The following is a 14,869-nucleotide window of genomic DNA, read 5'->3' as shown; positions in this document are numbered from 1 at the left end:
AATGTTTGGATTAAGGTGACAGCAGCTACGTGGTAAAAACTGGAAATACATTTGGGAATTAGGGAGATCTTTAAAAGTCTGCCATAGATATTGTTGAATTTTCAATACGAATATCAACAAGAAATTTGATCAGGTTACCAAGGAGGAATTCAAATAGTAAAAAGGTGCTGACATTAAGTAGTCAGCAAAGCTCCTATGAAGAAGCATCTAGTAAAGTAGAATGCAATAGTTTAGGCTATCCATCTCCATAGCTTCAAAACCTACATTAAACTGACAAGGCCTAAGAAGCTACCATTATGGTGCACACCTTTAATCCCAGCACTTGAGAGGTAGAGGCAGGCTGATCTCTGAGTTTAAGGCCAGCCTGGTCAACAGAGTGAGTTCCAGGAAAGCCAGGACTATGTAGAGAAAACCTGTCTCTAAAAACAAAACAAAACAAACATACAAAAAGAATCTACCATTAAACTAAATTTCTCTTCTAGACAACACACCTGTAGTTGTACAAGCACGCACACATTTATTTACTTTATTTATGAAGTGTAGAGCATGTTGCTAGCAAGAAAATTAAATCGAATGGAATGCTAAGAAGGAAAGCCAGTAGAGTACAGCAAAGACAGTTGCTCAGCCATGTTCATAGCAGCTTTATTTGCAATAGCCAGAATCTGCAAACAACCTAGACATTCAACCAAAGAATATATAAACTGTAGTACATTTTACACAATGGAATACTACTCAGCCGTTAAAAACAAGCAAATCATGAAATTTTCAGGCAAATGGATGGAACTAGAAAAGATCATCCTGAGTGAGGCAACCCAGATCCCAAAAGACATATATGTTATATACTTATTTATAAGCAGATATTAACCAAATAATTCAGAAAGCCACACTACAATACACAAACCCGAGGAAGCTAAATAACAAGGATCCTGAGTGAGGTGACCCAGACCCAGAAAGACACGCATGGTATATACTCACGTATAAGTGGGTGTTAGCCATCTGGTACAGGATAAACATACTACAGTGCACAGACCCAAAGAAGATAAGTAACAAACAAGACCCAAGGGAGGATGCTTACGTCTCACTCAGAAGGGGAACTAGAATAGACAGCAGTAGTAGTTGAAGAGGGGAGGGGAGAGCACGGAAGGGGGCGTTCCGCGGACAGGATAACTGCAGAGAAAGGAGAAACTGTGGGGTGGGGCAGAATAGGCCTCTGGAAGGATATCAGGGAAATCATAGCTGAGACTCCGAGAAGCAGGGGCCATGGGGACTAAAGAGGACACCCTCTAACTAGACATTCTTAGTGGAGGGGGGAGAAACCAACCCACCCACAAAATCTTTTATCCAAAACTCGGATATTGCCTACAAGACATGCGGGGAGAAAGATAGAACAGACAGAGCAGAGATTGTGGCAATGCCCAACCAATGCCTGGCCCAACCCAAGACCCACCCCATGGAAGAGAAGCCAACAACCCCTGACACTATTAAAAATATTCTGCTATGCTTGTAGACAGGAGCCTAGCAGAGTTGTCTTCTGAAAGGCTCCAACCAGCAGTGGTTCAAAACTGATGCTGAGACTCACAGCCAAACACTGGGCAAAGCATAGGGAAAAGTGGGGGGGGGGGGGAGGAGAAAAGACCCTGGAGGTGACAGGCCCTCTACAAGAAGACAAACAGAGCCAACTAACCATGGCCCAGAGGAGCCTGTGGAATCTGAAGCACCAACCAAGGACCATGCATGTCCTGGACTTTGGTCCTCTACATAGATATAGCTGATGGGTAGCTCAGACTTCATGTGGGTCCAGTAGTAAGGCGGGGGGGGGGGGTGCTCTCTCTTACATGGACTTTGCTGCCTGCTTTTTGATCACTTCCCCCTGACGGGACTACCTTGCCAGGCCACAGGGGAGGAAGATGAACTCAGTACTAATGGGATTGGATGAGCTGGGGCGGGGGGGGGGGGGGGGGAAGGGGGGGAGGGAGGAGGCTCCCGTTTTTGAGGAATAGAGGAGGGGAGGGGTGACTTGAAGGAGAGGAGGGAGGGGGCTATGAACAGGATGTAAAGTGAATAATTAATAGAAAAAGAAATATAGTAAAAAGGAAAGAGAAAGAAAAGGAAGGAAGGAAGGAAGGAAGCCACTAGAGGAGCAACAAAAGTGGTGGGAGGCCAGACGATAAGGAAGGGCTCCCGCTGTGGGGGAGGTTATGAATGGAGAAGTCTCTAGCAACTAGTACTTACTACTCAGAGCTTGGGTGCAGCGAGTGAAGCCTGCTAGAACCACGTTCTTAGTGCTGGCTAGATTGTAGGTTAAAAATCCTGACCTAAGCTGAGACTCATTAAAGCTTTCCTGCTGCCTGGTGTTAAGATTACAACTGAGTTGTAATCTGAAGAAATCAATAAAATTATAATAAAAAAGGAATTGATTTAAAAAAAAAAAGATTTCAAGTGGTATTTACCTAAAGCTCAAGCAATGAGGGCACATGTGGAGGTGGCTAGCCTTTGTTGTGAGTCAAGATAAATACTCAGGAAGAAGCGATTAAGCTGAAATGTAAGTTGAAGGCTCCCAATTGAACAAAACTTAGGATGCCATGAATTTGAAGGCTGCGGTGGATTTAGAATGCGTGTGGTTCCACATACAGTCTTTCAAAGGTCCGTGATAGGTGGTAGGTCAGCGTTTTTCAGGCAATTTGAGTCCAGTGACACATTTCTCTCAAGTTACAGAAGTCTCCAAATTCTTAGTAGTTTGTAAAGAAAACTTGGAATTTTAAGGGAAAAGACACTTTCAATTTTGATTGTAAAAACACACCATCATGGCCCCAAAAGTTTGAAGTGATACAGATGGAGCTATTTATTGAAAAAATAAATTGGTAGTTCTATACCTTGCAGTTCAAAGCCTGTGCTTTCATGCACTTGCTTGTTACACACTTGGCCCAGATAAAGAACAGTACAGAACATCACACTTGGTGACTATGATCTAATATTTTAATTAAAAGAATATACGGCTGATACTGTGTGGTTACTATACTATTAATATCTTAAATTCAGTTCATATGTTAGCTTAAGAAAAGAAAACCCACGAAGTTACTTTACAGCGAATATTTACTTTATATCAATAGTTACTGCTATTGGTAGTGGCAATCTGCCTGAGTAAGCTTTCAGATCAGGCAGTGGTGTCATGAATTTCCTCTTAAAATTGAGGATAAATAAGGCACCAGGAGTATTCAAAGTCTTAAGTTTGGGAGCACTCAAGGAACATTCCATCTGCTTCCCTAGGAACCTCTGTGCTTTGTACCCTTGTCAGCTTCTTTTCTTGTACTCTTGGAGCTGCATATGAACTTGGGAAAAGAAGGCTCTCTCCCTTCCTCTTCTCATGGTTCTGGGAACCCCCAGCAGGCCAGAGAAAGAGGGAAACTACCACTGTTCTTTGTTGGTGGCAGTGCAGGGTGTTTGGGTGAGTGGGGTGTTTTGTTAGTTTTAATAGATTTAACTAAATGATCACTCAGAGCCCACCTTTCTGCAACTCATATACTCTCAGCCAAGGGCTTTCCTCCCAGAGTGTCAGTTGAGACAAGAATGCCAACACAGGTAGATACTGTTCAATTGCTATGAAGAGACACCACGAACATAGCAACTCTTATAAGAGAAAACATCTAATCGGGGACTTGCTCACAGTTTCAGAGGCTTAGTCCATTATTACTAAGGTGGGAACATGGTGGTAAGCATGGCAGGCATGGTACTGGAGAAGGAGCTGAGAGTTCTACATCTGGATCTGAAGGCAGAGAGAGAAAGAGGAGAGGAGAGGAGGAGAGAGAGAGAAGAGAGAGAGAGAGAGAGAGAGAGAGAGAGAGAGAGAGAGAGAGAATGGCTTGGGCTTTTAAAACCTAAAAGCCCACCCCCTAGTGACATACATACACCTTTAAACAAGGCCACACATAATCCTTCTCAAGTAGTGCTACTCCCCAATGACTAAGCGTTCAAATATGAGTCTATGGGGTCATTCTTACTCAAACCACCATGACAGGCAAATCTTAGCTTCTGCTGTCCTCGGTGGTTCACTTTTATAGTAGGATGCAGACATTGGTCAGCAATTATATCCAGTAAGGCCAATAGGGAGCATCATTTCTTCCTTGGAAGAACGAGCAGGATTTTAGAACAGTCCCCTCATCATCTTATGGGCTATGCCCAGCTCCTGGTGAGAGGAGGCCAGTGTCAGGACAGCACTGGAGACTCCTCTGTGTCTGGTGGCTGCTTTCCAGGAACTTAGGCAAGTCTTTTCACCCCTCTAAGCCTCACTCTACAATGGAGAAACAAGCTTAATACTGCTGTGCCTAAAGGATGGGTGGCAAAGATTATATGAAATACTAACACAATTTAGTGAACTCTGGCTAAACAACATTTACTAGGTTGTACATTAGGTTGTGAGCAGAAAAGAAAACTAGACAAGTAAGGCGGAGCCAATATTTATTTATTTTTAAGTGTCAGGCTAAGCAGCATGTTGGGTTTAATATGATTTTTTGAGTCAAGCAATAGCTAGATGAAAGTTATGTTTTAGAATTAATCTGCCATTTCGTTGAGCACGGAGCTAGTGGAAGGGGAGTTCTGGCAGGAAACAAGGGCCAGCTAGGGTAGAGGAGTCATGTTTAGAAAGAAGTCAACCTAAGATCTTTGGAAGAAGCTCATACTTCCAAGTGCAGTGTGGATCCTACTAAAATAGTTGTCTCCCGTGGCAAAAAAGCGCCTTTCATCTCATCCTGCTCATCCAACAGACCTGTGCTGTGTGTACTGTGGGTCATTGCCACACAAGGTCCTGATAGCTTAGTCAAGGGCCCAGCTTTGCCTCTTCCTTGCTGCAAAGCTGCAATTTACATGTCCTTGGCGCCCGCTACTTCCCCTTCATCTAGCTACTAACTTATTTCTGCTGGCTTAATACCCTAAGTCAGTGGCTCCTTCCACACATCAGCACACGAGCCCCATCTAGGAGAGATCTCGAAAGGCAGATTCCACACCCCAGATGAGTGAGAGCACAAGGCTCTTAGGAAGCTTCTCAAATGGTTCCAATGTGCAGATAAGTTAGAAGACCACCAAACGTTCAGATCTCCCTGCCTCCAACTATCACAGCAGCCCTTCTCACTCACGTGACCACACCAGCTTCCTGCCTGGTTGCTGTGTGTCTAACTTTACCCTGACCCTAGTATTTATCTTCTCCACAGCACTTGGTGACTTAGAGACAAATCGAACTATGTCACACTGCCCGACTCCCAGCTTTTCCAAGGTTCTCAATCTGTTTTCCTCTTTGCCTAACCACAGCACTCACCAGCATAACAGATCCTTGAGCAAGGGCTGTACGGTGATTTTTCGCATACTTGTATCCCTTCTGGGGGAAAGATAGAGTCAGAATAATACAAAAGTTCTCAGCTTTCATAGCTTGATAATATACACTCTTTTCTACTCCTTTTCCCCCTTCTACACATTCTCATACATAGTCCTTTACTAAGGGGCTCATTTAAAATGCAATTGAATTCAGCATTTTTCCTAGTCTCATCCTTAAATACCCTCACCTTGCTCCCTTTACTACATAGCATAACTCATGCTGTTCCTATAGTTGGTTTTTGCTTACTTCTCTCTCCCCTCCGGAAGCCCTCACTCATTTGTTACCTTTTCCAGTGCTATCTTTTAAACTCACTTGAAGTTGTGAAAGCATCCGTTAAGTCTGAAGACAGGAAGTACCTCCAGGGAGCCTTCTCTGGTTCCTTAATTTGCTAGCTTGGGTATCTTGTACGTTTTTCTCTTTAATCTTATTATGTTCTAATTACCTGTCCCAATGGCTCTCCATTTCCTATTCTTTAAGTTTTCTACATTTAATTTTTATAATATTTTGATTTTTTTTTATTCTTTGGCATTTCATATATTTATATTGTGAATCTTTAGGCATTCAACTTCTTGAATGCCTGCTAACTTCTTGAATCCCCGTTGCTTTTAAATTCAACTAATTAAAAAGCTAACAAAACATCAACCTAGTGAAAGGAGTGTTTTGAGAAGCAGGGAGTAGCTTGGCTTGGTGTTGCATGTCTATAGTACTTGGCACAGGGATGTAGGAAGATGGCGAGTCAAGGCCAGCCTGCGTTACGTGGAACTTGTCTCACAAAACAAAAGCTGGGCGAGGAGGACTCCAGCAGAGGCTTAGACAAGTGGTCTCTTGAAGTAGTTCCTCTCTGTTGTGACTCTGGTCCAAGAAGTAGCATCCACTGGAGAGGAACTTAAGCCTTCTGAAATCAGACTAGAGCTATTTAGGGATACATTAAGCTACTCAGCCATAAGCTACACTTGAGTAATTGAGTTTTTTAAGGACTCCGGGTATTGAAAAATCACCAAATCTTGAGAATTAGACAATATTAAAAACAAATGCAAATGAGCATATAATTTCACATAATCTCATAGGTCACTGTCTGCCCCTGCCCCTCCCCTCCTAACTCCCTTCCCCCGTAGCCCCTCCCCACAAACACACACTGCTACACCATCCCCAAGCCTTTATATTTGCACATGATTACACTACCAAATACTGAAGATAGCCTGAGCCATGAGGACAGTGATATAACTTGACGGATAAGAGCTATCTTTCTGCTCAAGTCTTAGCAGGCCTAAACCCACAAAGACATTAGAGGGGGGAAAAAACAAAAACAAACAAACAAACAAAACTCCTTGGTTCTCTTTTTCCCTTCTATTAAAAGATTCCCTTGTGCTTCTAAATGGGTTCTGCCTGAACATAGACTGAATTTCTGTCTATAGACTAACCAAGGTACTAACTTGGACCTGCTAGCACTGCACTGGTTCAGGCCATCTTGTGGAAAGCCTTCCTCAGTGACAGTAGCCACCAGCAATGCTACTCACCTCATCCACCTGTCTTGGTTTCACTTCTACTTCTTTCAACTGGCTACCCTTCATTTATTCCCTTTCCAAACTAAAGAGATTGAGAAAGCAATAAAAGCATTCTGGCTTCAAAAAAAAAAAAAATAGGAAAACAGTAACTTACATTTTTTTGTAACTTTATTTGTACCCATTTTATGATTTATTTTCTTTGGTTAAGTATTGAAATGATTTTGCAGTGATGAGAGAGAGAGAGAGAGAGAGAGAGAGAGAGAGAGGGGAAATGTACATGTTGGGAGGTTGACTTGGAATTCAAAATGTGCCTTGTGCTATTAGTAACTGGGTCTTAGGTTTTGCTCTGTGGCTTTGCAAAAACAAAAATAAACAAGCCCAAACCTAGCACACAAGTGTGTTGTCATGCAAAAGCATGTTTAGTTGATTTAATCCATATCTAAAGATGTGAAATCATAATCTATTAAGTAAGCTCTAAACAGTGCCTGAAACCATTGGTGTTGCTGCAGCTCAGTAGTCAGGGCCGGTGGATTGCATTTACCTTGGAATACATTTCCATAGTCTCACACAATTTCAAATCTTTTGAATTAACTAGTAATATTTAAAATAGTGAATGCTGAGGTTACCTTTCAATTCTCTCTCTCTCTCCTCTCTCTCTTCTCTCTCTCCCTCTCTATCCTCTCTCCTCTCTCTTGTCTCCACTCTCCTCAGCTCTTCTTTCTCCCCTATCCTCTTCTCTTCTCTTCTCTTCTCTTCTCTTCTCTTCTCTTCTCTTCTCTTCTCCTCTCCTCTCCTCGTCCTCCTCGTCCTCGTCCTCCTCGTCCTCCTCATCCTCCTCGTCCTCCTCATCCTCCTCGTCCTTGTCCTCCTCCTCCTCTTCCTCCTCCTCCTCCTCCTCTTCCTCCTCCTCCTCCTCCTCCTCTTCTTCTTCTCTCTCTGAAAGAGTTTCTCTGTATAGCCTTGTCCTGGACTTGTTTTGTAGACCAGGATGGCCTTGAGCTCCCAGAGTTCCACCTGCCTCTGCCTCCTCAATTGCTGGGACTACAGGCGTGTACCACCACACCCAGCTGTTTCTATTCTCTTTTAAACTGTAAGGGCTGCCTCAAGGGCTTAGAAATGGTCCCATGGGTAACAGACTTGCAGTGAGTGCATGCACGAGGACCTGGATTTGGGTCCAGACCCATGTTATGTGAGATGTGGTAGTGAACATCTGTCATCCCATCTCTCATCTTTCCTACAGAGAGATGGGAGGCAGAGACAGGAGAATACTCAGAAACTCATGGCCAGATATCCTGGTGTTTATACCAATACATAACAGACCTTCCTTCAAATAGAGGGAAAGGTGAGGACCAACACCCAAGGTTAAGGTAAATTAACCTCAGACCTCCACATGTATACCCCCCTTCCTCCCCTCCCCCTTCCACCACACAAGGAATGACAGCATCAAGCTATTACATTCTGATATAGCACCAGTCAGGGAGGATGTGGGTGTACTATTACAATGACTTTTCCACTTTGCTGTATTTTTTTGTTGTTGCTATGGATCAAATTCCTAAGAAAAATTAAATAAACCAGCCATTTCCATGTGAACAAGGCAATGCTGTTTCATAAACTCACAAAACTGTACAATCAAAAACTTTTATCTAGTTCCAAACTTTTCATCACCCAAAGAAAGCTCCACTCTAAGTTACATTCCATAAGGCCCCCAGCTCTAGCCCCCACAACCTGCTTTCTGCCTGAAGGTCTGGACATTTAATAGAGTCAAGCAGTGTGCAACCTCTAGTCTCCAGCTTTTTCACATAGCATACTGTCTTCTGTGGCGATCCGTGTAACATCAGAATTTCAATCTTTTTAGTAATAAGAATATTTCATTGTATAACTAGTGGCCACAGCAATGCAAAAGTAGCCAACACAACGAACAACTATCAGTTTTTGATGGTTTAGAGAGCTCTTTGAGCTACAGTTTTTGAGCTGCCGATGGCTCCCACCTTTGCATGCTCAGTGCACTGTATTTGCTGCCCCATTGAGCTTTTCCATTTTGTTATAGGCTTGAGCATATTCATCCCCCATTATCTCCTGCACTTTCCTCCAGATTTGAAGTAATTAATAAAACCCTGCATATAAATTTTATTAAAGATGTATTTTGGTGCTGGAGTTTCTGATTTCTCATCTCTCAGCTTTAATCGTTTTCTAGTAAATATTGGCTGGGGGTAAGGTTTGCTTTTATTTTCTTCTTCTTTGACATTAAAAGGTTAGGTAGTTTTGAAATCCAAGATAAAATGTGCTTTTCCCTCTTATGCTGTAATAAATTTATAGATGCATTGGGTTGAATTATAGTTGGTAACTCTGAGCTCTGAGGAAGGACCTGTTTGTGACAGCTTGAGAATGCAACCATCCAGATGCAGGTCCACTCTTCGGGCCTTCTGTGCCCTGGCCTCAGGACGTCTCTTTGCTGCCTTGCCTTTCCCTTCTCCCCCGTCTCAGTCATTGCTCAGAATCCTCTTTATCACTCATTCTAAGTTATACGACTGTACTTCTTATGGCTATATCTTGCCTCCCCAGCTAGATGATAAAGCCTGCTGAACAGAATCTGCTTTTGTGTCTATTTCTTAATGTTTCAGTCCCCCCCCCCAAATGTGATATGTGTGAAATATGTGCCACACAACATACATGGTATAAGGTTTATTGTAGAAGCATGGGGAGAGAAGGAAGAGGGAGCGCCCAGGGAGGACAGAGGGACAGAGAGAGATGAAGACAGAGTGAGAGACAAAGTAAGAGTAAAAGCGACAGATGATCGGTTTGTCCTTTTAATCCTGTGCCTCCCTAGTAGCAGCAGCAGGTAATGACATCAGAGGTCACTAAGCAACCTGGGGGTAGGCTGCTTCTATGCCAATAATGTATGCAATAACTATTCAAAGTAGTGGCTCACCAAACCAGAAAATACCACTTTACAGCGTACCTAATTTCTTGGCATTATAATGTTTAAAAAGGTTTGAGAGTATTTAGTTTTAACTTTCTAATATAGTTTTTTTATAACCAGGGTTGGTAAGAGAGTAACTTGAAAATACAAGTTCTGTGGTAAAGCAGCTAATATACTTTTTGATTCCTAATTCATAAACTATTATGCGCTAGTGATTCTAAACATATGCTGCAAAACACGTATGTGAGAATCACCTGTGGTGTTGCTTTTAAGCGGAACCTGAACCTACATTCTAATACAGTGGGACTAAAACCTAGAAATCCGCATTGTTAAAAAGCCATCATGGAGTCTTATATGCTAAATTTTGAGACTGACAAGCCTCGCTTTAAAATGGCACTCTTTAAAAAGTTACATGCAGGTGGGCGTGGTGGCATACACCTGTACTCCCAGCAGCACTTAGGGAGGCAGAGGCCGGGGTGAGTTCGAGGCTAGCCTGGTCTACAAAGCAAGTCCTGGGACAGCCAAGGATACACAGAAAAACCCTGTGTCAAAAAGAAAAAAAAAATTAAGTGCATGTGTGTGTGTGTGTGTGGTGCCTGCACATGAGCGTGTGGTTGTGCTTGCCCATGTGTATGCATGCAGAGGCCTGAGGAGAACATTAGATGCCATCTTCTATAGCTCTCCACTTCATTCCCCTGAGATAGACTCTCTCATTGTCCTGGAAGCTTGCTGTTTTTAGGCTAGTCTGTCTCTGTTCCCCACTGTTAGGGTTACAGGCATATGTAGCATGCTGTTGTAGTGTTTTATTGCTGTGAAGACACACCATGACCTAGGCAACTCTTATAAAGGAAAGCATTTAATTAAGGCCTTGCTTACAGTTTCAGGGGGTTAGTCCACTATAATCATGGCAGGAAGCAAGGTGGCATAAAGGCAGACATGGTTCTGGAGAAGAAGCAGCTGAGAGCTCTATATCCTGATAGGTAGGCAGTAGGGACATTAAGACTCTGGGCCTGGCTTGGGCTTTTGAGACCTCAAAGGTAGAGAGGGAATCAGAAATGCTTTTCCTGGTTCTTTGAGTTAAACAGTATGAGGTTATTACTTTGTTTCAGCTCCCAACTCCCAAATTTCCATACGAATCCAAGATCAAATGCAAATACCAAGACACATTCCAGAACTAGATAAACTATTTTTGGGTTATGTGGGTCACTGGTCACCTCTGCTAATGTGTTCAATCGATCAGTGATGATGCTATGGATAAGTGGGCCTTCTGAGTAGTGTCTGGATGTTTAATTCCCTGCAGAAGTTGAGTTCGGCTAGTTCTGACAAGACTGTTTTTACAGGACTCTTGTTCACTCCTATGAATTTCAGAAAAGCATTTGAAATTCTCAGCTGAAGAAGCAGAAGATAAAGTTGGCCAGGACTAACAGGCCATGCTGGACTGCACATCATCAAGTGCAAACTACAACTGTTGAAAGAGCCAAACACAAAACAGTCACATTTTATCTCTGGCCCCACTTTATTCTTCTCTCTTACATGCAGCTTTATGATGTACTGGGCAGGCCAGTCATTAGTTACCATTTGCATGCTGACCGTGAGGACTGTTTTGACTTGGAGCTGGTCAAGTTGAACTGCTTTGAAGCTATTAATCTGCCGAATTAGCTGTCTGCTTTCATGGTATTCCAGAACAAACAGATCTCCCTTTAAAAATCCCCACTTTTGTTATTTCAGGTGGTTTGAGTCTGTTGTTCTTACATAAAGATGTTAAGGGTTTTCCAAGAGAGGTTCAAAGAGAGATTTAGAAATAAAATGTTAAACAGATTAAAAGGACCTTCAATATAATGATCCTGTCACTGTGTGAAAGATGAGGTTAAAACTGATCATTCCTTTACTGTGCCACCAAACATTTCCTTTTCTTGTATAGAAAGTCTGAAGGCAATGTTAACTTCAGAAAAGAATGTCAGTAGGACATACCTCATAGTGATATTTATTAAATGCCCACACTAATAGACGCAGGAGGTAGGGACTGATATTCTTCCATGATTCCAGAAAAGAAACCAGGCACGGAAATGTAGGTCATCATGTTGAAAGTAAGAAGGATGTGCATCCAACTGAAGAGGTACTGGAAAAGCAAAGAACTTCAAAAGCAGGCAGAAATGGATCAGGTTCTAACTGATCCACCATTTGCTGAGTATCAGTCTGTTTCCAGGGAGTTTGAAGCTAAATATCTTCTCATCTGTAAAACAGAACCACAACTCCTACATCAAAGGGTAGCTAACTTGAATATCTGCAAGCAATGGGAACATTAGGTACTTATTGCTACTGTGTACCTTTGTCACTTAAAAACACTTATGTAAACTTTTTTGTGATCACTCTATTAAGCAGGTTATTTTCTATTAGCAATATTTTTTGCCAACAAGGAAAAAATAACGCTGAGAAGCCAACTTGGTAGTTAATAGCAGAACTGGGTTTCTATATTCCTAGCAAAACACCTAACTTCCAAAGGCATTTGATAACAGTGTTATCATCAGGCCAGAGGGGAAGTGCTGTACTATGTCAGACTTATGCTCATTCTTCCATAATTCTCTCAAACACATTTCCTAATAAGGATATCCTTTGAAGAAGGATGAAGTCATAAAACACATTACATACATAGGTGGTCTAAATCTATGCATCAAGATGAAATCAGAGGGAAATAAAGTGCCTTTTAGAAAATCTTATTTCAACCCCGTGGCAGTGATGTTCTGAAAGAGCCATCACTGTTTTCATTGATGGTGCAAGTCAAATGAGCACACCTCAGTAAAATACAGTGATTAGCAGATAATCATATCTACCCACGAACCCACACACACTCATGTGTAATCAGATGTTATCACTTACATGAATCAAAATATTAAAGACTCTTAAATTCTGCTTGGAGGCTGTTTTTCTTTGACAGAGTTTGTGTCTGCCTTTTGGGCCCGTGAATGGTTGTTACGCAAGTTGACATATAAAATATCACGATTCTCCAAGATCTCTGTCCTCTTTTCCTATCTGTTTTGGGCTTTCCTATGATTTTAATCACACATACACACATGAGGGAGAGGAATTATGCAAAAATAATGTTTTATGATGAATGATTTCTGCTGAAAGAGAAAAAAAGGGGAGGTCAAGGAATGTTTGGAAACTGTATGTAGAAGTCAAAAAGGTCTATCGCCTTCTAGAAAAGAATCTCCCACATTAACAAAGAACCCAGGATCAATTGTTCAGGCAATTACTGTGCCAATATGCAGTGTGTGTAAAGCTGCTGTCCGTTATTCCTTTCTCGTACCACGGAAAGCTCTATACAAAGGGTCTGTTTAAATTCTCCTGTAGACTCCTCCCGTGCCCGTCGCCACCCTGCATATACATGTATTTATGTGAAGTACATGAAGCCAGTTTGAGTTTTGCATGGTCTCAGACTTTTGGATCTTCAAAGGGATTGGAGAATCACCTAGCTTTGTGACTGTCATTTTCTTTAGCCCTGAACAGTTATCTCCTGATCCCAGGCAGCATCTGCGATGCAAGGAAGCGGTGTGCTGAACTCATTCTCAGGAAGGAAACTCCCTGATAGTCACAGCTGTGAGATGAAATTTCCCCTCACAGCCATGTCTTACGTTGTCTTCAGATTTGTTCTTCCCACCACCAGAGGAGTTCTGTACCCTTCATAGGCTGCTTCCAGTACTTTCTAAACACAACTATACATTAATGATATCAATTACTATCAGAACTGAAATTAACAGGAGGTTTACTGTTTTCCAAGCACCTTGCAAAACTGTTTGCATAGCTCATGTCATCCGGTCATCCTTGCTACTCTTAGTCCGTTAGTTGGACTGGAAATTTTTCTTTGTCTGTCAAAAGTTGCTTAAACAATTTTTTTTTTGTTTTTTGTTTTTGTTTTTTTCTAGACAGGGTCTCTTTGTGTAGCCCTAGCTGTCCTGGAACTCACTCTGTAGACCAGACTAGCCTCAAGGTCTCAGAGATCCACCTGTTTCTGCCTCCCAAGTGCTGGGATTAAAGGTGTGTGCCACCACCACCCAGCTGTAAACACAATTTTTAACCTGTTAGTTTTCAAATTAAATATGCTTTCTTGAAAATTATTTGAACGATATATTTCACTTATTTATGTTATGAACATGTATTTTCATTTACTCATCACATGGTTTTGGTGGAAATGAAAAAGAGGGCTGGTCAACCATCAATGCAAACTGACTGTGTGAGTTAATATGTGAGTTGGAATTTCATATAAATATATGAGCAAAAGGGAGAAGGTATCTCATAGAGAGCAAGCACTTTCTGAAGTCACAAAGTTACCTCGTGTTATTTGCTTTAGTTTTAGTGGTGTATATTTATTGTGCCATGTAGTGAGTTTCATAAAGACTGTTTGTTTCAAGTACACCATGTACTCCAATGACATTCGCCCTCCAGGACCCTCCATGTCCCTCTCCTTCTCACTTTGTCTCTCTTCTAGTTTCCTTCCTCCCCTTCCTTTGGCTTTCGTATGATTTTATATGTCTATATACAACATGGATCCACAAAAGAAAGAAGGCACACAATATTGGTCTGTTTGTGCCTGTCTTATTTCACTTATTAAGCTGGCCTCTAGTTCTATCCATATACCATAAAGTGGCATCATTCCATTCTTCTTTCTTTTTTTTTTTTATATCTGAACAAAGCTCCATGGCTTAGATGCTGGGAAGATGGCTCAGTTGGTTAGGTGCTTGCCTTGTGAGCATGAGGACAGGAATCCGATCCCCAGAACATAAAAGCCAGCCATAACGGTGTGTGTTTGTAATCCCAACACTGAGGGGTATTTGTATGCCTCTTATTTTCTTGCTTTTTTGTTCTAGGTACTTCAAGTACTACATTGAGTAAGAGTGGAGAAAGTAGATACTCTTCTCTTATTCTTTATTTTAGTGGAAATCCTTTGCATTTCCCCCATTTAATATAATAGTGGCTATAGGTTTGTCATATATAGCCTTTATTATATTGAGGTATATTTCTTTTATTCTGGGTTAATTCAGGTGAACACAAAGAGACACTAGATTTTGAAGGAAAAATTCA

The sequence above is a fragment of the Acomys minous genome (assembly GCF_964271855.1).
Source record: "Acomys minous genome assembly, chromosome: 3".
In the NCBI taxonomy this organism is placed as follows: Eukaryota; Metazoa; Chordata; class Mammalia; order Rodentia; family Muridae; genus Acomys; species Acomys minous.
Note: the sequence above shows the minus strand (reverse complement) of the source record.